Source organism: Mauremys mutica, chromosome 2 (genome assembly GCF_020497125.1).
Source record: "Mauremys mutica isolate MM-2020 ecotype Southern chromosome 2, ASM2049712v1, whole genome shotgun sequence".
NCBI lineage: Eukaryota > Metazoa > Chordata > Testudines > Geoemydidae > Mauremys > Mauremys mutica.
This window is the reverse complement of record NC_059073.1, coordinates 71,937,249-71,958,971: the sequence shown is the minus strand read 5'-3', so window position 1 is coordinate 71,958,971 and position 21,723 is coordinate 71,937,249. Positions and strand designations below refer to the sequence as shown.

At 45.0% G+C, this 21,723-nt stretch overlaps 1 long non-coding RNA gene across 1 annotated transcript in view; it reads right to left on the bottom strand.

The window, feature by feature from the left end:
• Nucleotides 1–20,952, bottom strand: part of LOC123362883 — a 29,664-nt gene extending 8,712 nt beyond the window's left edge. The window contains exons 1-2 of the long non-coding RNA XR_006576619.1: nt 20,858–20,952; nt 7,579–7,664 (exon numbers count right to left, since the gene is read on the bottom strand). This is a non-coding gene — a long non-coding RNA (uncharacterized LOC123362883). The remainder of the gene's footprint in view (nt 1–7,578; nt 7,665–20,857) is intronic.
• Between the last annotated feature and the right edge of the window lie 771 nt (nt 20,953–21,723).

The window sequence follows — 21,723 nt, the reverse complement described above, 5'->3', positions numbered from 1 at the left end:
GTAAGTTGGGCATGGTGATGCCAGAGGCAATGGGCAGTTCTTTCATATCAGATGCCTAGTCTCAACAGTTGACAAGAGGGGGTGAATACCAAGGGAGGGAAAATTATTTTTGTAGTGCTAATGAGGCCAATCAAGGTTGCCCATTTCAAACAATTGCCAAGAAGGTGTGAGTATCAGCAGAGGGAAAAGAATAGGCCGCCTCCACCTTAATTGAATTGGCTCGTTAGCACTGACCCCCCCCCCCCCCCCACTTGGTAAAGCAACTCCCATCTTTTCATGTGCTATCATATATATTCTGCTTACTGTATTTTTCACTCCATGAATTTAAAGAGGGGGTTTTAGCCTATGAAAGCTTATGCCCAAATACATTTGTTAGTCGCTAAGGTACCACACAGACTCCTCATGGTTTTTGCTGATACAGACTAACACGGCTACCACTCTGAGATCTGATCAGCCTGAGATGAAGGTTATTAAAGATCTTACACACAGTCAGACAGGAACGCTTCATTATATGGGGCGGAGAGACCATACTGTGTTCAACAGCTTGGCTCTGGCTCTGACATCAGCCACTGCACAGCATCTTGAACTTTGAAAAGCATCTTCACAGGCGAAAGTATTGGTACATAGGGAACCCTGTGTGCAAGATCAGTAAGAGTCGCAATTTTCAACCTACATAGAATTGCCCCAGTGACAGGCAGATTTAAAGGTCAGAGCACGGTCAGAAACCATTCCGCATGGGACCAAATGGTCATGTCACCTTAGCTTTTTTAAAGTTTAAAAAAAAAACATAAGTCAGAAGCCTAAACAAAAGTGGAATCTCACCCAAATCATGTTGGTTTGTATATTTCCAAATACTGGAACCTTGCATGACCGTGATACTTTTCCTCGGCAAACTGTTCCAGCTATAACCTTGCTATCTTGTCTTTTTCAATTGCAAAAAGAACAAAGTTATTCAGCTGTGTCTGATAAAACTGAGTCTTGAAAGTCACTTTTATCAGACGGGATGCCAAACCTATTTCAGCAGCAAGAATGCGTTGACTTACTCATCTACAGAGCCTTTTGTTTTGCTCCTTTCAAATTCGCCTACAAGGTCTTTGGGTTTTTGTTTGTTTGTTTTAAAATAATCTCTGGGATCTTCAGCTTTGCTGCTTTGTAGCTCAGCTCTGTGGTATTCAGTTGTACTGAATTCAAGCAAAGTTTCTCTGGAAATATCATCACCTACTACTACAAATGCCACTTCAGTGATACTGCACAAATCTTCTTCCTGACTAAAACCTTGATACAATGACAGATTCATGTTTGCTGAATTAAGGCAGTTTATGACTTTCAATTTCAGACTGCAGGAGCTGGTCAAGAAGTTGACAAAACGACAGTTTCTGCTGCTTAGGATATTTCGAGGAAGTTTTTAGTAGCAAAAAAATTTTCTTTTCATTTTCTAAAACCAGATTGTATTTGGATTTATGGTTTTCATTTTCAGATGTCTTCCACTATGAGAATAACTAAGTTGGAAACATAGGCAAAAATAAAGTTTATTTTTGTGCTGCTTACTTAGGGTTGCCACCCGTGCAGGTTTTACCTGGACAGTCCGGTTTTTGGCTTCTGGGTCCAAAAGCCATTTAGGGTTGCCAGGTGTCCAGTTTCTGACCAGAGGACCTGACAACCCTAAATGGCACCCAAACCAAAAGTCTGGTTATTGTGCAGGGGGGGAGGTGCCGGGTCATTAACCTGCATCAATCCCATACTCAGCCGGGGCCATCTCCTATTTGCAGGCAGACTCTTTGAGATGATCCAGTGAGTGACAGGAGTGGGGAGGGAGAGGAGTAGAGCAAATGATGGGGGCAGAGCCTTGTGGAAAGAGGCGGAGTGGGAGCGGAGCCTCGTGGGGGTCCGGTTACCAACAATTAGGAAGGTGGCAACCTTATGTTTACTTTATCCTTCAGTTGTGGAGGAATCCTAAAAAGTGTGGTTTTTGTTTTGTGTTTTCAGTGCAGAATCTATCAGAAATAGGCACAGCTAGAGTGGGGCTGTGGGAGAGAGGCTGGAGCAAGCAGACACATACATCTGTGTTCCATAGTAAGTAGGCGGCTATGGAAACAAACATTTCCCAACAGTACTAGCGCATACCTAGCACCTGTGAACCCTGCATGATGGGGTAGGAAACTTCTACGACTACATTGTGTGACCTTTGCAAAGGCATTTCAGAACAAAATGGGGGCTAACGGCCTAGGGCAGTGTTAGACACATGCAACTGCATCACCCCTGCGGCAACGAGGGGACTCCTTGCCATGGGTGACTGACTCAGATACTTCTGAGGGTGAGGCCCTCAATGTGGGGAAGAGGAATAGTTGATGCAGCTGCTCAGGGGCCCATATGCTTGGAGGGCCCCTGGAGGCTCAGGGCTGCTCAGCCGCACAACATGCACCTGGTGCATCCTACTGAAACCTCTAGGAAGAGCAGTGCACTGGTTCCCACAGCCCATATTTGAATTTGCCTGGGAAGGGGGCCTCCAAAAGGGTGGCTCTGCCATGAATTCTGATTAGAGGGTCCAGCTATGGCACAGCCTCCACTTTGGATGGAGGCCCTTCCTTCCCTCACATTGCCCAGGCAAATTCAAATGCAGCAGCAGGCACTGGTGCACTGCTCTTCCTAGAGGCTACGACTCTAGCTCTGGTGGCAGCAGCAGTGATGATTTGCAGCAAGTTAAAGAAGTATGGACTGGATGAATGGACTATAAGGTGGATAGAAAGCTGGCTAGATCATCAGGCTCAACAGGTAGTTATCAATGGCTCCATGTCTAGTTGGCAGCTGGTATCAAGCGGAGTGCCCCAAGGGTCGGTCCTGGGGCCAGTTTTGTTCAATATCTTCATTAATGATCTGGAGGATGGTGTGGATTGCACCCTCAGCAAGTTTGCAGATGACACTAAACTGGGAGGAGTGGTAGATACGCTGGAGGGTAGGGATAGGATACAGAGGGACCTAGACAAATTAGAGGATTGGGCCAAAAGAAACTTGATGAAGTTCAACAAGGACAAGTACAGAGTCCTGCACTTAGGACAGAAGAATCCCATGCACTGCTTCAGACTACGGATCCAGTTATCTCCTCATACAAGGCAATAGTCAGGCATAACTTGCCCTTGGTGAATCCATGCTGACTGTTCCTGATCACTTTCCTCTCCTCTAAGTGCTTCAGAATTGATTCCCTGAGGACCTGCTCCATGATTTTTCCTGGGACTGAGGTGAGACTGAGTGGCCTGTAGGTCCCCGGATCCTCCTCCTTCCCTTTTTTTAAAGTTGGGCACTACATCAGCCTTTTTCCAGTCATCCGGGACCTCCCCCGATAGCCATGAATTTTCAAAGATAATGGCCAATGGCTCTGCAACCACATCCGCCAACTCCTTTTGCACCCTCGGATACAGCATATCCAGCCCCATGGATTTGTGCTCATCCAGCTTTTCTAAATAGTTCAGAACCACTTCTTTCTCCCCAGAGGGCTGGTCACCTCCTCCCCATTCTGTTCTGCCCAGTTCAGCAGTCTGGGAGCTGATCTTGTTCGTGAAGACAGAGGCAAAAAAAGCATTGAGTACATTAACTTTTTCCACATCCTGTGTCACTAGGTTGCCTCTCTCATTCAGTAAGGGGCCCACACTTTCCTTGACTTTCTTCTTGTTGCTAAAATACCTGAAGAAACCCTTCTTGTTACTCTTAACATCCCTTGCTAGCTGCAACTCCAAGTGTGATTTGGCCTTTCTGATTTCACTCCTGCGTGCCTGAGCAATATTTTGGTCATTTTTCCAATCTTCCACTTCTTGTAAGCTTCTTTTTTGTGTTTAAGATCAGCAAGGATTTCACTGTTAAGCCAAGCTGGTCGCCTGCCATATTTACTATTCTTTCTACACATCGGGATGGTTTGTTCCTGCAACCTCAGTAAGGATTCTTTAAAATACAGCCAGCTCTTCTGGACTTCTTTCCCCCTCATGTTATTCTCCCAGGGGGATCCCGCCCATCAGTTCCCTGATGGAGTCAAAGTCTGCTTTTCTGAAGTCCAGGGTCCGTATTCTGCTGCTCTCCTTTCTTCCTTATGTCAGGATCCTGAACTCAACCATCTCATGGTCACTGCTTCCCAGGTTCCCACCCATTTTTGCTTCCCCTACTAATTCTTCCCAGTTTGTAAGCAGCAGGTCAAGAAGAGCTCTGCCCCTAGTTGGTTCCTCCAGCACTTGCATCAGGAAATTGTCCCCTACACTTTCCAAAAGCTTCCTGGATTGTCTGTGTACCATTGTATTGCTCTCCCAGCAGATATCAGGGTGATTGAAGTCTACCATGAGAGCCAGGGCCTATGATCTAGTAACTTCTGTTAGTTGCTGGAATAAAGCCTCGTCCACCTCATCCCCCTGGTCTGGTGTTCTATAGCAGACTCCCACCACAACATCACCTTTGTTGCTCACACTTCTAAACTTAATACAGAGACACTCAGGTTTTTCTGCAGTTTCATACCAGAACTCTGAGCAGTCATACTGCTCTCTTACATACAATGCAACTCCCCCACCTTTTCTGCCCTGCCTGGCCTTCCTGAACAGTTTATATCCATCCATCCATGACAGTACTCCAGTCATGTGAGTTATCCCACCAAGTCTCTGTTATTCCAATCACATCATAGTTCCTTGACTGTGCCAGGACTTCCAGTTCTCCCTGCTTGTTTCCCAGGCTTCTTGCATTTGTGTATAGGCACTTAAGATTATTCACCGATCATCCCACTTTCTCAGTATGAGACAGGAGTTCTCCCCTCTTGCACTCTCCTGCCCGTGTTTCCTCACAGTATCCCATTTCCCCACTTACCTCAGGGCTTTGGTCTACTTCCCCTGGTGAACCTAGTTTAAAGCCCTCCTCACTAGGTTAGCCAGCCTGCTTGCAAAGATGCTCTTCCCTCTCTTCGTTAGGTGGAGCCCGTCTCTGACTAGCACTCCTCCTTCTTTGAACACCATCCCATGGTCAAAGAATCCACAGCCTTCTCTGCAACACCACCTGCGTAGTCATTTGTTGACTTCCACGATTCGACGGTCTCTACCCAGGCCTTTTCCTTGCACAAGGAGGATGGACAAGAACACCACTTGCACCTCAAACTCCTTTATCCTTCTTCCCAGAGCCACATAGTCTGCAGTGATCTGTTCAAGGTCATTCTTGGCAGTATCATTGGTGCCCACATGGAGAAGCAGGAAGGGGTAGCAATCTGAGGGCTTGATGAGTCTCGGCAGTCTCTCCCTCACATGAATCCTAACTCCTGGCAAGCAGCACACCTCTCGGTTTTCCAGGTCAAGGCGGCAGATAGATGACTCAGTCCCCCTGAGGAGAGAGTCCCCGACCACCACCACCGACCTCCTTCTCTTGGGAGCGGTGGTTGTGGAACCCCCATCCCTAGGACAGTGCATCTCATGCCTTCCAATCGGTGGAGTCTCCTTCTGCTCCCTTCGCTCAGATGTATCATCTAGTCAACTCTCCGCATTAGTACCTGTGGAGAGAACATGAAAATGGTTGTTCACCTGTATCTCCATTGTTGGTACATGGACGCTCCTCTTCCTTCTTCTGGAGGTCACATGCTGCCAAATTTCTTCACCATCCCTCTGTCCCCGCAGCACAGCCTGCTCTGATTCTTCAGAATGTTGTGCCCGTAGAAGCATATCCTGACGTCTGTCCAGGAAATCTTCATTTTCTCTTATGCAACGCAGGGTCAATACTTGTTTCTCCAGACCTTGAGCCTTTAGGATTAAGCTCTAAGTAAAACTGGAATTGCGGGTTTAACACAAGGTTAATTGCTGGATAAAATGAAAATATGGTATTAAGTATATACTGTAAACTTATCCAGAATCCCACTTGGAGTTTGTCACCTCCTGGAGTGTCAGACTGATCTAACAACAACTGTAAGGGCTACCAGAACCCTCTGACACCATTTCCCAGCATGCTTGGAGTCAGGCAAGGGGACCGAGTGGAGTAGAAACTCCGGCTGAGGCCAAGAGCAAGGCTTCTGCATGGGGTGATATGGACAGGCAGTTTGCTGGGTCAATGATGAGCCAGGTCTGCTCAGACCTTCAGTCGGAGGGGACAGCCTGACTCAGAGACAAGGACTAGTTTTAATTTCAGTTTTGAGCCCCAGCATCTTCTTCACCCTCTTCTCAGGACCTCAAGCCTGCAAATCCCAGCAGCCAGCCAGGAGGGCGCTCTCTCTCTCTGGCTCCCCCAGTCCATGCTAGCAGCTGCAAAGTCCAAGGTGCTACCTTCCTGCAGCATTCTAGGAACCCAATGCTCTCCATTGGGCTCTCTGAAGCAACTGATTGCCTCTGGCACTGCAGCTCTTTTTATATGGGCCTATTGGGCCCTGATTGGCTGCTCCTCACAGCCTCTCTCAGATTGGCTTCTCCTCATGCAGCCTCCCTAGGCTGTTTTTAACCCCTTTTCTGCCAGTGTGGGGTGGACATCCCATCACAATCACTGTTGTTTTGTTTTAAGCCAGCCAACATTCGTTCACAAGGCTGCACCCCTTATCTCTGGACTCCTCATCAGCATATCATCTGCCAGAGAGGGAGCTAGGGATTGGGAAGAGTTGAGTGTTAGCAGGTGGATTTGTTTGTGTTTAGTATGTATTTAGTTAACGTAACCCTTTCCTTCCCCAGATCCTATTTTCCTGCTCCCAATAAAGTCTGTTTTGTTATACTGTTATTTTGGGGTATATCACTTCTTACTAGGATTGCGTTGGTGTATTTTCTTGTTTCTTGGGTACTGGGGTTTTTAAACGTTTGCCCATTAGTAGCATTATTCATTTTTCCCAAGGGACAGCACTGTTTAGGTCTCAGGCAGAGAGAGGCATCATGTTGGGTGGAGACACCACGCATCAGAAGAATAACTCAGGACCCAGCCCATGTAAGGAGAGGAGACAAGGCACTCCAAGTAGGGAAGAGGCTTGACCCACACCTCGGGGGAATGGCTGCATACCCTTTGGTCCTTTGAGTCATGTCGCTGCTGGAGAGTGGCTAGGTTCTAACAATTACTTTGGAAAGTTTATAATTGTGTGGTTGGTTTTTATTGTCTTCAGTAGAACTATATAGATTAATGAAGAATCTGCTTCAATGTTATTATAGTGAAACAGAAAGCAGATTTAGTTCCAAGATAAAAATGTCAGTTTACACTTTGATTTTTCAGAACACTCATTTATTGGGATTAAATGTATGGGAAAATTCTATTAGATCTGTAATTTATTTGTGAATGTTTACATTTTAATTCTTACCAGCTATTATTTAATATCAGTATCAGCTATGCACTTTAGCCTTTGTTTCTGATTTACAAATCATTGTTTGAATGTATTTATATTTTTAAATGAGTAAAAGGATAGTAGTAAATTACGAAATGCTAAAATGAACTACAGGGCCATTAAACCTTCCCTCTTTCGCACTCCGCCCCTCTCCCCCAGTGTACTGTCATTCCACAAACAGCCCCCATGAATGGTCCAGATGGTAGCCAAAAGACTTCTGCGGGGTTGGGATAGAAGACGGATCATACTGATTAGCCACTGTTGCCTTCAGTACATACCCCTGGAGAGTTTCACCTGCTTCAGCTCCTCTGTGCACATGTGACCAAAGGACCCTGAATGCTTTTTCTTAGGAGGTTTCTTCATTCTTGAAAGAAAGATATGCCACACTTTTCATTAACTCTTAATGGAAAGACACTGCTAAATTCTCCCCACAGAAATAAGCCGGAAACATAACTCAATAGGATCTGCATATAAATACAAGCGGGAAGAATTTGGCTTATAACCGTAAAGAATAAGTCCAGAAAGATTCTCTTTAGGACAGTGAACCTTTTGTCCTGCTCTCTTTTTTGGTCCGTGCGTCTGTCAGGAATCCCAAAGAACTAATGGACTGATGAATGCCTTTGACATTCCTATCCAAGGTAAGGCTCCCTCTCTTGATTGCACTCCTGCTTAGTAATGTGCAATTTCAGTGATGGAAGAATTTCCCCATTATACTATACCCAAGTCATTTGGACACATACACAAAAAACTCATTCTAGCTCTAATGTAGGGCTCTTTTCAAGATAATGGTTGAGTAAAGTAATTCCCTTTATTCAGATCTTGCTCATTATGATAATTGTCACATTAGAAAAATCCAGATGTGGAATTTGACAAAAACTTTCTCTGTGCAATAAAGAAGCTCTGTGCCCAAAGACATCATTAATTTTTTGCAAAAGAATAGGTGATTCCTTGAACAACGCTAACTTGTCATCAAGATACAAAGATATTAAGATAATATATACAAGCACTGGACTATTGTAACAAATAGGGAAGGTCTTAACAAAAGGGATGCATTCTCAATCTTACTTTTGCTGCTCAATGCATCAGCTTTCTCTCTCTCTTTTATGGTAAATTTTAATCAGAATTATATCATATACCCTTAGCCAAAGTTATTTTACACAGTACATCCATCTTCAGATAGCGGTCAGCTTTATCAATGAAAACTCTTGTAATTGAGAACCTAGTGAACTTTTTAGGATAGAAAGCAAATGGTCACAATGCATATTATTCCTCATTATAGGTTCTCTGTAGGAGGTAGCTGACAGACTCTTACTACTCTAAGCAACTTTAATATCTAAAAAAGCCCACAATAACTTTTGTCAGCTAACATTGGGATTTTCAAAGAGAATTGGCATCTGAATCTCTTTGAAATTCAGTTCCCTTAGGCATCTTTGAAAATCCCAGTCTAAGTATATAGAGCCAATGGGTGCTGTGTTTAGTACTTGAGGTTTTGAAACAACACCCTTCTAAAAAAAAGGAACACAGATGGGCAAACAACTAAATGTAATGATAAAACTAGGCATGCACCTGAGAAAAGTTTTAGGATTGGCATGGTCCATGGGCAGAAAGTTTACAATCTAAGGTCCCAAGTCAGGCAGCCATTTAAGCACATAATTAATTTTAAGCTTGAGGCAATGGGATTTAAGTACATGCTCAAGTGCTTTGCTGAATCAGGACCATAGGTCTCTATCCTCTAATTAGATTGGTACAAGTGGCTCTTAGTGCCCATGTGGTGCCTCAGTGACTTCACTGAGACTCTTCACAGGGACCAGGATCTCCCCAAAAAGGTAAACTTACAGTAGACTCCACTTAATAGCAACCCCCATGTTGTGGCTTGGCGTGGTTCCTCCCTGTCTGCATCAGAGGGAGGCCACTCCACCTCATTACGCTACCTAACGACTGAGAGCCAATCAACAGTACTGTAAGTCAGTACTGAGTCTGTAGTCAGCCCTCTGGCTGGGGCCAAGCAATACCAAGCGGTCAGGCTCAAGCCCACTGGCAGGGGGCAGAGAAAAAGCAGCCTGTTAATAGGAACATTGTGCCAGGAACCAATCCTGTCCCATTGACTTTAATGTTAATGCGATTTGGATATTGGCAATGGCGTGCTGCTTGTTAACAACTTTTTTTTTTTGGTGGGGGGGAAGAAAGTCCCCAAGTGCAGGCAAGTTTGCAGGGCTGCAGCCAGGGAAGGAAGTGATGAGACATGCCCCAGCCAACCTGCAGCTGGTGCTCAGCATGTCCCACTGTTTTCTGCTGGGGCCGCATCCTCACAAACCTGCCTGCGCACATAAGACAAGGGACTGCTGGCTGGTATGGGAGGGGGGCGGGATATGGGTAAGGCCATAAGTAGGAGGGGGGGCGCTGCTGCCTAGATGCCAGAGCTGCACAGTACTTCTCTGGGCTGTGCCCTGCTGGGGCACTGCACACAGGGTAGGAAGTGCTGGGGTGTTTTGAACCCCAACCCTCTGGAGAGTGCAAGGAAAGCTACCGTGCAACTCCGTGGGCCTCCAGCACTCCCAGCGCCCCCTCTCCCCATCGGAAGTCCCAGCATCTGGGCTGCAGCTCTCCTCCTCACTGCGTCCCTGCCCACACACAGGTGCAAGGCTGCAGCCAGGGAACGCTCATCCCAGTGCTTCCTTCCCTGGCTGCAGCCTTGCAAACCTGCCTTCTGCTTATTGGCAAGTGCCAGATAATGGCCAGTTTTTGCTGTCAACAAAGGGGTTGCTAATAAGTGGCATCTACTGTACCCAATCAGGGCCTAAATTACACAGGAAGAAACAGGGGAAGGAATAACGTAGATCAAAAATAGTAAGCCACATGAATCATATAAGTGCTGATATTTTTCCCATAGAGACTGAGAGCAATAGTGGAGGAGTGACAGTCCATGCTGGAAAGAAAGCCAAAAGAAGTCAACAAGAAGGAGGAAAGCGAGGATGTCTGGCACAGGAAGGGGAATATCATTCCAGGCATAGGGAGTAGTGTGACAAGAGGTAGAAAGGTGCAAGCATGAGCAGACAGAGGGAACAAGATGAGAACAAGACAGAGCATGAGGCAAGAAATGTCAGGAAATGAGAATATCAGACAGGGCAGTGAGGACCAGTAATTTGAACTCTACATGGAAAGCAGCAGAAGACAGTGAATAGGTTAGAGAGGGGCCAGGGGAGAGAAAAATTATTTTAGCTGCTGTGCTTTGGGCAGGTAAGACAGGAGAGTCATGGAGGATGGAACAAGCAACAATAAATTGATACTAAGTGCAGAGACTTGACATAAGTCTTCCCTAAGGAGCCCATAAAAAGTTGGCATATGCAAGGCCAACACAGACACCTTCCTAATTATTCTTCAAGTCGTCTTGAAATCTTTTTACATGGAATAATTTAAGTCAGTAAAACTCAGAAGTTAAACAAGGAAAACATGGATTGTCTACAAATGAACAACGAAAATACTATGCACAGCATGAATCCCAACAGCCTGGTATCATCTAAGGCAAGCAGGATTTGGTTTTACTCATGCAAATAATCCCGAAAGGGATTCTCCACTAAATCACTTCTGTAAGTGGACTGCTGGCTTGGTAAGTAATATAGGCCAGAGGTTTTGATTCTGTGGATCACTGATCCACCTTCTGTGTCAAGTATCAGAGGGGTAGCCATGTTAGTCTGGATCTGTAAAAGCAGCAGAGTGTCTTGTGGCACCTTATAGACTAACAGACGTTTGGGAGCATGAGCTTTCGTGGGTGAATACCCACTTCGTCGGATGCATGTAGTGGAAATTTCCAGGAGCAGGTATATATAAGCAAGCAAGAAGCAGGCTAGACATAACGAGGTTAGTTCAATCAGGGAGGATGAGGCCCTCTTCTAGCAGCTGAGGTGTGAAAACCAAGAGAGGAGAAACTGGTTTTGTAGTTGGACCTTCTGTGGTCCATCTTTGGGGAGTGATGGCTGCACAGTATGAATGGCCTCCACCTCAATAGAAGGGGAACCAATCTGCTTGGGGACAGGCTGGCTAGAGTAGTCAGGAGACCATTAAACAAATAGCTTAAAGGGAGGGTAAAAAGAGGGAATATATGAGCATTCATTTAGCACAAAACTGAGATGGTGAAAAAATTAATCAAGGAACCACAGGACATGAAGACAAGAAATTCTTTAATTCCCTATACATCAATGCTAGAAGCCGGGGTAACAAACAAAAGGAATGAGTATTGCCCATTTATGAGTACAAAATCAATCTAGTTGGTATTACTGAAAACCAGTGGGATGATCTGCATGATTTGAATGTTAAAATCAACAGTCATAATCTATGCATTAAGGATTGAGTGGGCATGAGGGGTGGGGGAGTGGCACTCCATGTCAAAAATGTCATTAATAGTTTCAGAGTCACTGATAACTTGGAAGAAAACAATCTTGCATGCTTATGGATCAATGTCCTAACAAAGAAGGCACAAGATGGGGCACTAGTTGATGGTTGATGACAGACCATCAAATCACACATTAGGGAATAGGATGAGCAGCTCCTTACACTATCTACAATGTGTAGAGGGGGAAAGTTCTGTGATTATGGAAGACAGTGATGTATGCTGCAGGTCTCATGTTGCCAGTATTAAAACATGCTTGGAATTTCTAAATATTATAGATGAGCATTTCCTAACTCAAAAAGTGTTGCATCCAACATGAATGGATTCTATATGAGAGTTTGGCTTGACAGATGAAGAGGTCACAAAAATAAAAATTAATGGTAGCTTAGGTACAAGTGATCATGACTTGATCACATTTATAATCTGCAAACACAATGAAGTCCCAACCAGTAAAATATATACACTCAACCCTGGTGCTTTAAAGGGCCATTTTCACAAACCTGAAAACAATTATGAGCCAAATCAGCTAAGAGGAAGAATTTGGCTTAACGGAGAAATCTTTGGTGTATTTAAACACAAAAAGGAACCTTACAAGAAGTGAGGCAAGTTTTGTTCAATATCTTCATTAATGATCTAGATGATGGTGTGGACTGCACCCTCAGCAAGTTTGCAGATGACACTAAACTAGGAGAAGTGGTAAATACACTGGAGGGTAGGAGTCGGGTCCGAAGTGATCTAGACAAATTGGAGGATCATGCTAAAAGAAATCTGATGAGGTTCAACAAGGACAAGTGCAGATTCCTGCAGTTAGGACGGAAGAATCCCATGCACTGCTATAGGATGGGGACCGACTAGCTAAGCAACAGTTCTGCAGAAAAGGACTTGGGGATTACAGTGGATGAGAAGCTGGATATGATTCAACAGTGTGCCCTTGTTGCCAAGAAGGCTAACGGCATATTGGGCTGCATTAGTAGGAGTATTGCCAGCAGTATTGCCCCTCTATTCAGCACTGATGAGGCCATATCTGGAGTATTGTGTCCAATTTTGGGCCCCCCACTACAGAAAGGATGTGGACAAATTGGAGAGAGTCCAGTGGAGGGCAACAAAGATGATTAGGGGGCTGGGGCACATGACTTATGAGGAGAAGCTGATGGAACTAGGCTTATTTAGCCTTCAGAGGAGAAGAGTGGGGGGATTTGATAGCAGCCTTCAACTACCTGAAGCGGGGTTCGAAAGAGGATGAAGCTAAGCTGTTCTCAGTGGCGGCAGATGACAGAACAAGGAGCAATGGTTTCAAGTTGCAGCGCGTGAGGTCTAGGTTGGATATTCGGAAAAACTATTTCACTAGGAGGGTGGTGAAGCACTGGAATGTGTTACCTAGGGAGCTGGTGGAATCTCCATCCTTAGAGGTTTTTAAGGCCAGGCCTGACAAAGCCCTGGCTGGCATGATTTAGTTGGGGTTGTCCTGCTTTAAGCAGGGGGTTAGACTAGATGACCTCCTGAGGTCTCTTCCAAACCTAATCTTCTATGATTTCATCAGAAAAAATGTGAATGATAATTGTGAATTGTTAAGAACACTTTAACAGATGCCTAAAACCCCACAATCAAGAAGAAGACCATACTGGTTTAAAGAAAAACGACCTGGTTTACAGTGGAAGTGCAGGCAGCAATACAAAAATAAAAATTAATATTAATTAATATTAATAATAAATGCAAGAAAAGGGAAGTTGATAGTAATGAATATAAAGCAGAAGTTAAAATCTAATCTACTGGAACAGTTTACTGAGGTTTGTGGTGGATTCTCCATCACTAGCCATTTTTAAATCAAATTTGGATGTTTTTCTAAAAGATACACGGTAGGAATTTGTGATATTCTGTACCCCGACGCAACACCCTGACACCCCTATGTTTACCATGGTGATATAATTATATGTTTTGTGAAAAGTATGCCGTGTAAGGTATAACTTTAAAAATCCTGATCTGTTGAACATTAATATCACGTTGGCTTGTATGTGCCGTCATTGTATCTGAAGCTATGACTATTGACTATGTACCAGTATTTCAAATGTGTTTGCTTCTGCGGTGACACCCACAAGGTCATGTACATCCAGTCTAGCCAGCACATTGTGGATGAACCATTCAAGGTAATGGCCCATTAAGAACAATAGGCCTTAGAAGAAGCTTAGCCTCACCTGGTGGGCTTTCCTCTGGATGCTTCAGCCAGTATATGAATAATGGCTGCTATGACTCATCGAAGCATGGAAGGGCATTGACTAGATCTTGAGATACTGGACTTCATCTTGTGCCTGTACTTTTCCACAAACTGTGCTGGGGACTTTGCTTGGAACAATAAAGTTTCCTCCACATGGAAGAAACTATAAAAGGGGGACGTGACATCATCACTTGGCCTCACTCCCCCTACAACTCAACATCTGGAAACACCTGAGGAACAAAGACTGAACCAGGGAGGTGGTCCCAGGCTGAAGGGATTTCTAGCCTGTGTATGGAAGATTGTTGGATCTTTGCACCATCAGGATGAGACACTGCATGATTCAAATCCTGTTTAGTTAATAGAATTTAAATTGTGATTTTATTTCTTATGTAACCAACTTTGATCTGTACGCAGGGCCGGCTCCAGAGCCCAGCGGGGCAAGCACCCGCCTGGGGCGGCCCTTTCCCGGGGGGGTGGCAGGCTGGGCCGGCGGACCTGCCGCAGTCATGCCTGCGGGAGGTCCACCGGAGCCCCGGGAGCAGCGGACCTGCCGCAGGCATGAGTGCGGACGGTTCGCTGGTCCCGCGGCTCGGCTGGACCTCCCGCAGGCATGCCTGCGGCAGCTCAACCAGAGCCGCCGGACCAGCGAACCGCCCGCAGCTGCGGGAGGTCCAGCCGAGCCGCGCGACCAGCGGACCCTCCGCAGTCATGCCCGCGGGAGGTCCGCTGCTCCCGCGGCTCCGGGGCGCCTCCCGCGCATGACTGCTTGGGGCGGCCAAATTTGTAGAGCCGCCCCTGTCTGTACGCTATTACTTATAATCACTTAAAAATCTATCTTTCTGTAGTTAATACATCTGTTTTATATTTTTTTACCTAAAACAGTGTGGTGTTTGAAATGCAAAGGGAAATCTGCTCAGGAACAGGGGCTGGTGCATTGTTCTCTCCACACTGAGGGAGGGGTGGACTGAGTAATAACTTACATTGGTCAGGCTTCTGACTAGGGCAAGATGGCACAGTTCTGGGGTCCTAAGATGGAGAGCTGGGAGGGAACTCTCGATTGTTTGTTTATGAGGGGCTGGCGAAAGCACTCATGTAACTGCAGCTGAGTGTGTCCCAACTTGTGTATGGCTGTGTAAGTGCAAGACCTGGAGAGGACTGCAGCTTGTCACAGCCTCACAATGTGAGAGGGGGCCCAGACAGGTATGCCAGAGGGCTCAGCAGTACCCTAGTTGCAGATTGCACCCTGGGGAAGTCCGTCACAGAATTATTTCGGGGACTTTCCATGCACTGTGTTATATAGGAAGTGAGACTAGATGGTCACAATGGTCCTTTCTGGCCTTCAAATCTATGGATCTATGAGCTTCTCCAATTTAATTGGGAAAACCAGCAGTATAAGGAACAGAGTTGTTCAACTTAATGTAGATACTTTTATTTTGACACAATGTACATCTTTTCATCTGTTTTGCTTTTTCTTTTTTTCCTTTTCACAGCAAATGACATTTCACAGAATGAGAAGCCTGATTAAATCACCAAGGCATTTTGTGTAAAAGCTCAGATGTTATCTAGGAGACAAGGAAAAGCACACACGTGGTACAAGCTCCTACGACCTTTATTACATTAATTCTAAAGTTTAGAATATTTGCAGTTTGGACAAATAGGCCTGATGAACAGTGAGGGTTTTTCTGGTTCCATTTTGTGCTTTTACCTGTTTCACCTTTACACATATGCTTCTACGCCACCAGAACAAGGACCCAACATGAAAAGGGAACTAGGAACACTAACTCCCATTCAATAGGAAGTCACCTTTTATTTCAGAGGGGAACTAATGTCCTATATTAGCTAGCTAAAGATTGTCCAGGTTAAAGTGATCCTCAACTGAGGAATTTTTTTTAAAGCCACATATCGAAAGTTTAACCTTTGTAATGCAATAGTGCTCTTGCATACATGTAACCCTTCTGCCAGGTATCACTAGCAGTAAAGGCCAGTTTCAAATGATGTCCAAAATAAATAAAATCCGTAGAAGGAACCATTGTGACCATCTGGCCTTCAGTATAACACAGGTCATAGAACTGGCTTCAGTCCCCATCTCAGACCTTATCTACTCTCAGGTTTTAAGAACCCTAAATCCCCTGGTCATCTTCATTAGTGGTTCTTCCCTGCCAACAAACAGTCTGGAATCCTTGGGAACAGGAAACCAGAAATAGCATGGGGGGGGGGGGGTTTGGTGTTTTTTTTTTAATTTGGGGAGGGGTGAAGATAAGCATTTATTTACATAGTAAAATGATATTGTTAAAACCCGAACAGTACAAGTGGTATGGTGATTGCACAGTCCCAGTTATTAATTGCCTGGCTTGTTGGGGCCCAGAACTGTAAATATTTAATACCACCTAGCTTTTATATAGTGTTTTTTCACCAATAGGTCTCAAAGCACTTAAGGAGGTTGGTATCATGATCTCCATTTTACAGATGGGGCAACTGAGGCATGGAGCAGGTGAAATGATTTACTCAGAGTCAGCAGTGACAGACAAAGGAATAGTATCCCAGTCTCCTGAGTCCAAGCCCACTGCTTTGTCTATGAGGCCACACTGTCTCTCAAAACAGTCCCCAGTCCCCCTAAGCCTCATTCACAAAGCCAATTAGACTCAATGGCAGGCAAGAGACTGCCAGGAGATAGCGCTCCTCAGCCTCTTCCTGTGAAGTTCACACCACCAGATCCCATTCTGTTCTACAACTTTCCAGGGCTGGTTCCACAAAATCAGTGCTACCAGACTTGCTACTGCCAGATTCTCATCCAAAGACGTCAAAGCCACTAACTAGCTAGTGCCCCATCCAGTTCCAGTGTCAGATCCACTGCTACTAGATCCAATTCCACAAAGTCATCTCCAAACAGGATCCAGAATCTCTGGGCAGGGAAGCCAGAGCAAAGCAAAGCCTCCAGACAGAGTCATGCTCTCAGACACTCTGTGCTCTGTTTGATTTTGGGCTCATTACCCAGTAAGAGTCTACTACCTGTCAGCTGAGCATGTGACCCTCTTTTCCCAGGCTGAATCTTTCACAAATACATTTATATGCATCATTTAATATTTCTAGAAAAAGAGCACAAACTCCAAAAAATACAATATAAAATGCTTTATAGAATGGCATCGGGGTGAAATATATGTAAATTAAGCCTGCAAGACTTAGCTCCCCACCCCCCACCTTTCATATATGAGGGAACAGAGACTTTGATTCGTCTTTAAATATATAACAGTGTTCAAAAAAGAACTAGATAAGTTCATGGAGGATAGGTCCAACAGTGGCTATTAGCCAGGATGGACAGGGATGGTGTCCCTAGCCTCTGTTTGCCAGAAGCTGGGAATGGTCGACCCTTGATGACTATCTGTTCTGTTCATTCCCTCTGGGGCACCTGTCACTGGCCACTGTCAAAAGACAGGATACTGGGCTAGATGGACATTTGGCCTGACCCAGTATGGACGTTCTTATGTTCAAGCCTTCTAGCTTTATATATATATATATATATATATATATATATATAAGCTAGACATTACGGGCCAGATTCTACCCATATGTTGAGTGGGACCTTTTTCCTTGAGGTGGCTTATTGATTTCAATGAGATAATTCAGAGTAAAATAAGAAGGGTGACAATCTAGATTTATGTAAGGCTGAATCTGACTGCAGGTACCCAGTATAACCACACATCAAATTTGTCCTCCCTAAAATTATTTTGCATACTCAAAGGGGAAATTATAGTAGAGAGAGTTGTTTCTCTCATACTCCTGTCATCGTTAAAAAGAGGCAACAAAGATCTCAGAGATCTCAGGTACTATTGCAAAATGATACCTGCAGTAAAGAACCCAGCCATCAGCCTCAATGGCTGCAATTAACAAGAGAGAGGGACCTCTCATTTGGGCTGGCATTCCATGGAAATGAGCAAGGTCACTGATTTAAACTATCTGGTTTTAAAACTCACTGGCAGTGGCACCATGTTTCTGCTGAGCCAACATCAGCTTCCATTGAAACGGAGAGAGAAACTGCAGCTAGCACTGGCATAGGGGTTGGAACTCTGATCAGATTCAGTTCTGGCTATCAGCTAAGAGCTGAACACGCCATTTAGCAGCTAATACCGCTAGATTTTAGAATCTAGCAGGAACTGGATGTCTGTAGTACTTTACTTTTTAAAAGTTTGTCTTTATGCTTCTCATTTAATTCATCTGAATGTCCTATAACAAATGCACATTTGAAAAAAAGAAACACCACAGTCATGTGCTTAAACCTCAGATACCCCACACTGCTTGGGGAAAGAGGTGTGGCTGAAATCAGGGTCTGACAGGGGAAAATGGTCCGATTGGAGCTCTGTTAATATGAATTACCAGGCAAAGCTGCAGAATGCAGGCACTGGGAGATATGAGCAGAACTTTCTATTCCATTCTTTGCATCATTTCCTTCTTGTCTAAGAAAAAGTACAACAGGTTTTGTTTGTCTGGAGACTGGGCATTCCTGGCTTCTGTAACAGCCCTTTGGAGTCTGGGTAGATAGGTCAGCCCTGAGCATGCTCTGATTTGCACTGGAGTCTAGACTGGCCTTGGGCCAGCCCAAGAACAGAGGAAGAATGAAGGTAGCAAAAAGCCGGCTTTGCTCTCTTCTCCATGGATCCTGCACTAAACTCAGCTAAGGTGCTCTGACAAATGAGGTCCATTGAGCACAAGGTGGGTATAACATGCTGCCAAAATGACATGGGATCGTTTTTCACGCCCTTTGTTCAGTTATAAGTGACCACACTAGATGCAAGACCTGTGAAACGTGACCCTGCTTTGAAGTACTATCATAGTGGTGGGAAGTGTATGCTAGAGATTGCACAGACCGTTCAGAAGCTGTTTGTCCCTGCACATTAAGGTAAATTATTGTTTAGAAAAGACACTTTCACAGTTAGGGCAATTATTTGTGTAATTTAAAAGCCACTTTAAAGTAGGGTTAATTTTACAGAACTGTTGTGCACGTGCCAGGGCTGCACTGACCTGATTATACCACAAATAGCCTCTCTGTTCTCTGATTCCACCCACATAGAGAGTTCTCAAGTGGGATTTAACTTGGAAACTTTAGAGCTACTGGAGTCTGTAGCACCCATGTGTAAGCAAACCTTCACCCAATCTGCAGCGTATGGACAGAAGCCTCACTTCACCATCAGAAAAGCTATTCCAGGCAATCAGATACCTGAGTACAATAGTTTAAGAGGACACAGCCTAACTTACTTCTACATTTTATTGATCTGCTGCCTTAAGTTGAAAAAAAAGTAAGGCCAATTAAGGCTGCTTTGAAAGAAGTGGACAACTTGCCTTGCTTACATTTTTAATTAGTTTAATTTTAAAGTCTCAGTGAGTTACGATTCATTCTGTCAGTAATCCCTATCTTAAAGAGATCGGGACCAGGCCTGCATTAAGGAGCTTGCTGCACAATATGTGATTGACAGAGTAGACTGATTAAACTCTGGAGTTAAATTAAACTCTGAGAGATCAATTTTCTCATTTAAAGTTACAGTGCCATAGAAGTTCTGATTTAAGATAACTAAAGTAGGGAAGTCCAAAGAACAGGTCATCACACTGTGCTTGTGCTAACAAGGTGTTTATTTTCTTTGTTAGCCAAAAAGGAACCAAACAAGAGCATGTGACACTTTTTCAAGGTGTCCAGAACCATGGGTCATCGTTTTAACTCTGTGCCTCAGTGAGAGAGACTTGCTGATGGTAAATTGACATGACCCAAACAAGCTCCCTGAAACTCTGCCAGCCCTTGCTTTGCCTTGCAGGTTAACCTGGGTGTACCTCAGTTCCTGACTCCCCAGAACCCTCCCCCTGAAGTGTCTAGCCCAGGGGCAGGGCCGGCTCCAGGCACCAGTGGCGGAAGCACGTGCCTGGGGGCGGCACATGCAAAGGAGCGGCATTCTGTCCATTCTTGGGGCAGCACAGTCCGGGTGGTTTTTTTTGTTTGGTTGGTTGGTTTTTTTGCTTCGGCAGTTCAGGCGGCCTTTTTATTATTTATTTATTTATTTTTGCTTGGGGTGGCAAAAATGGTAGAGCTGGCCCTGCCCAGGGGTGGGCAAAGAACAGCCCATTGGCTGCTTCTGGCCCACCAGGCATTTTAATCTGGCCCTTGCGCTCCCACTAGGGAGTGAGGTCTAGGGCTTGCCCAGCTCCGGCGCTCCAGACAGGAAGCAGGGTCAGGGGCTGCTCCGCGAAGCTCCCGGAAGCAGCAGCATGTCCCCACTCCGGCTCCTACACGTAGGGGCAGCCACAGGGTTCCGCTCCGCACGCTGCCCCTGCCCCAAGCACTGTCCCCAGAGCGCCAATGGGAGCTGCAGGGGCAGTGCCTGCAGATGGGGGAATATACCGCTGCTTCCAGGAGTCGCTTGAGACAAGCACCACGCCGACCCTGCACCCCTGAGCCATCCCCCATCACTACCCTGCACCCCACCCCCCCTGCCCCATCCCTGATCCTCCTCCCGCCCTCCAAACCCCTCAGACCCAGCCTGGAGCATCCTCCTACACCCCAAACCCCTCATCCCTAGCCCCACCCCAGAGCCTGCACACCCAGCCAGAGCCCTCACTCCCCCCCACACCCCAACCCCAATTTCATGAGCACTCATGGCCCGCCATACAATTTCTAAACCAGATGTGGCCTTCGGGCCAAAAAGTTTGCCCAGCTCTGGTCTAGCCCTATCATTGGGCACACACAGTAGTTATCAGGTAAGCCACCCCAAAGAGACAGTACACCCGGCTGGAAGATTACAACTGAGGATCAGGTCTTTTATAGCAACACAACACTGGAAACTATTCGTAGTGAAAACAAATATAAGTTTGTTAACGAAGATTCACAGATTCAAGTGAGTATTGAGTAAGAATCATGGAAACAGAAATAGTTACAAATAAAACAAAAGTATAACACTTTGTAGAGACTAAAACTTACCTTTAACAAGATACAACCCTTGTTTAAAGAAGTTTTTCACCCTCAAAGTCTTTCTGCAGAGCTTGCTGGTTTTCAGTCAAAGCAGGATCTAAGACAATCACAAATCACCCCTTCTGCCAAGGGTGTTCCTCAGTTAAATGGATAACAGTGTGTTGTCCTTGCATCTCCTGTCATAGTGCAGTAGACCTTTTCTGTTTGTTCTCCAGTGTGCTGGGGCCATAATGAGTTCATCGCTCATCTCCCCCGCCCCCGCCATCAACCTGTTTTTTTCCTGTTGACTTTACATGTAAGTATAGCTCCCACAGTTTTTGTCTCACAATATTTAATTCACAGATGATGGAGAGATAATTACCTTCCCTCCGGTCTGGAACAAAGCCTGTTTCTCCCTGTGTTTGGTTACAGACTTTAAAGCCTAATTCATGTATACATAATGCCTCATATAGTGTTAATACATACACTTCACATTGATGTTAATGACTTGTGTGTCACTGGCTTTCATTTGATACCTCACATGACATCCTTTATAGATAAATACTAAAACAGCAATGTGTTAGGTGTAGTGAGTCTGTCAGGCCTGATAGGAGTTGTTGACAGAACAGTGAGCCTGGACATTTAATTAATCTACTATAATAATGTCCACTCAGCAACAATCAGAAAGCAGAAGGATAATACAAACTCAGTCTACCATGAGTATTAAACAATCAGTGCTAATAAATTAACTCAGACAAACAATAAGTCAAAACAGAGAAAAACCTTTTTTCATCCCCACTCTCTTCAAGAACACACTCTGAACTAGAGAGGGATGAAGATTTTTTCCTCTCAGAGAAATTTTCCCTTCAGAAAATGTCGTTTCATTGAATTAAAAA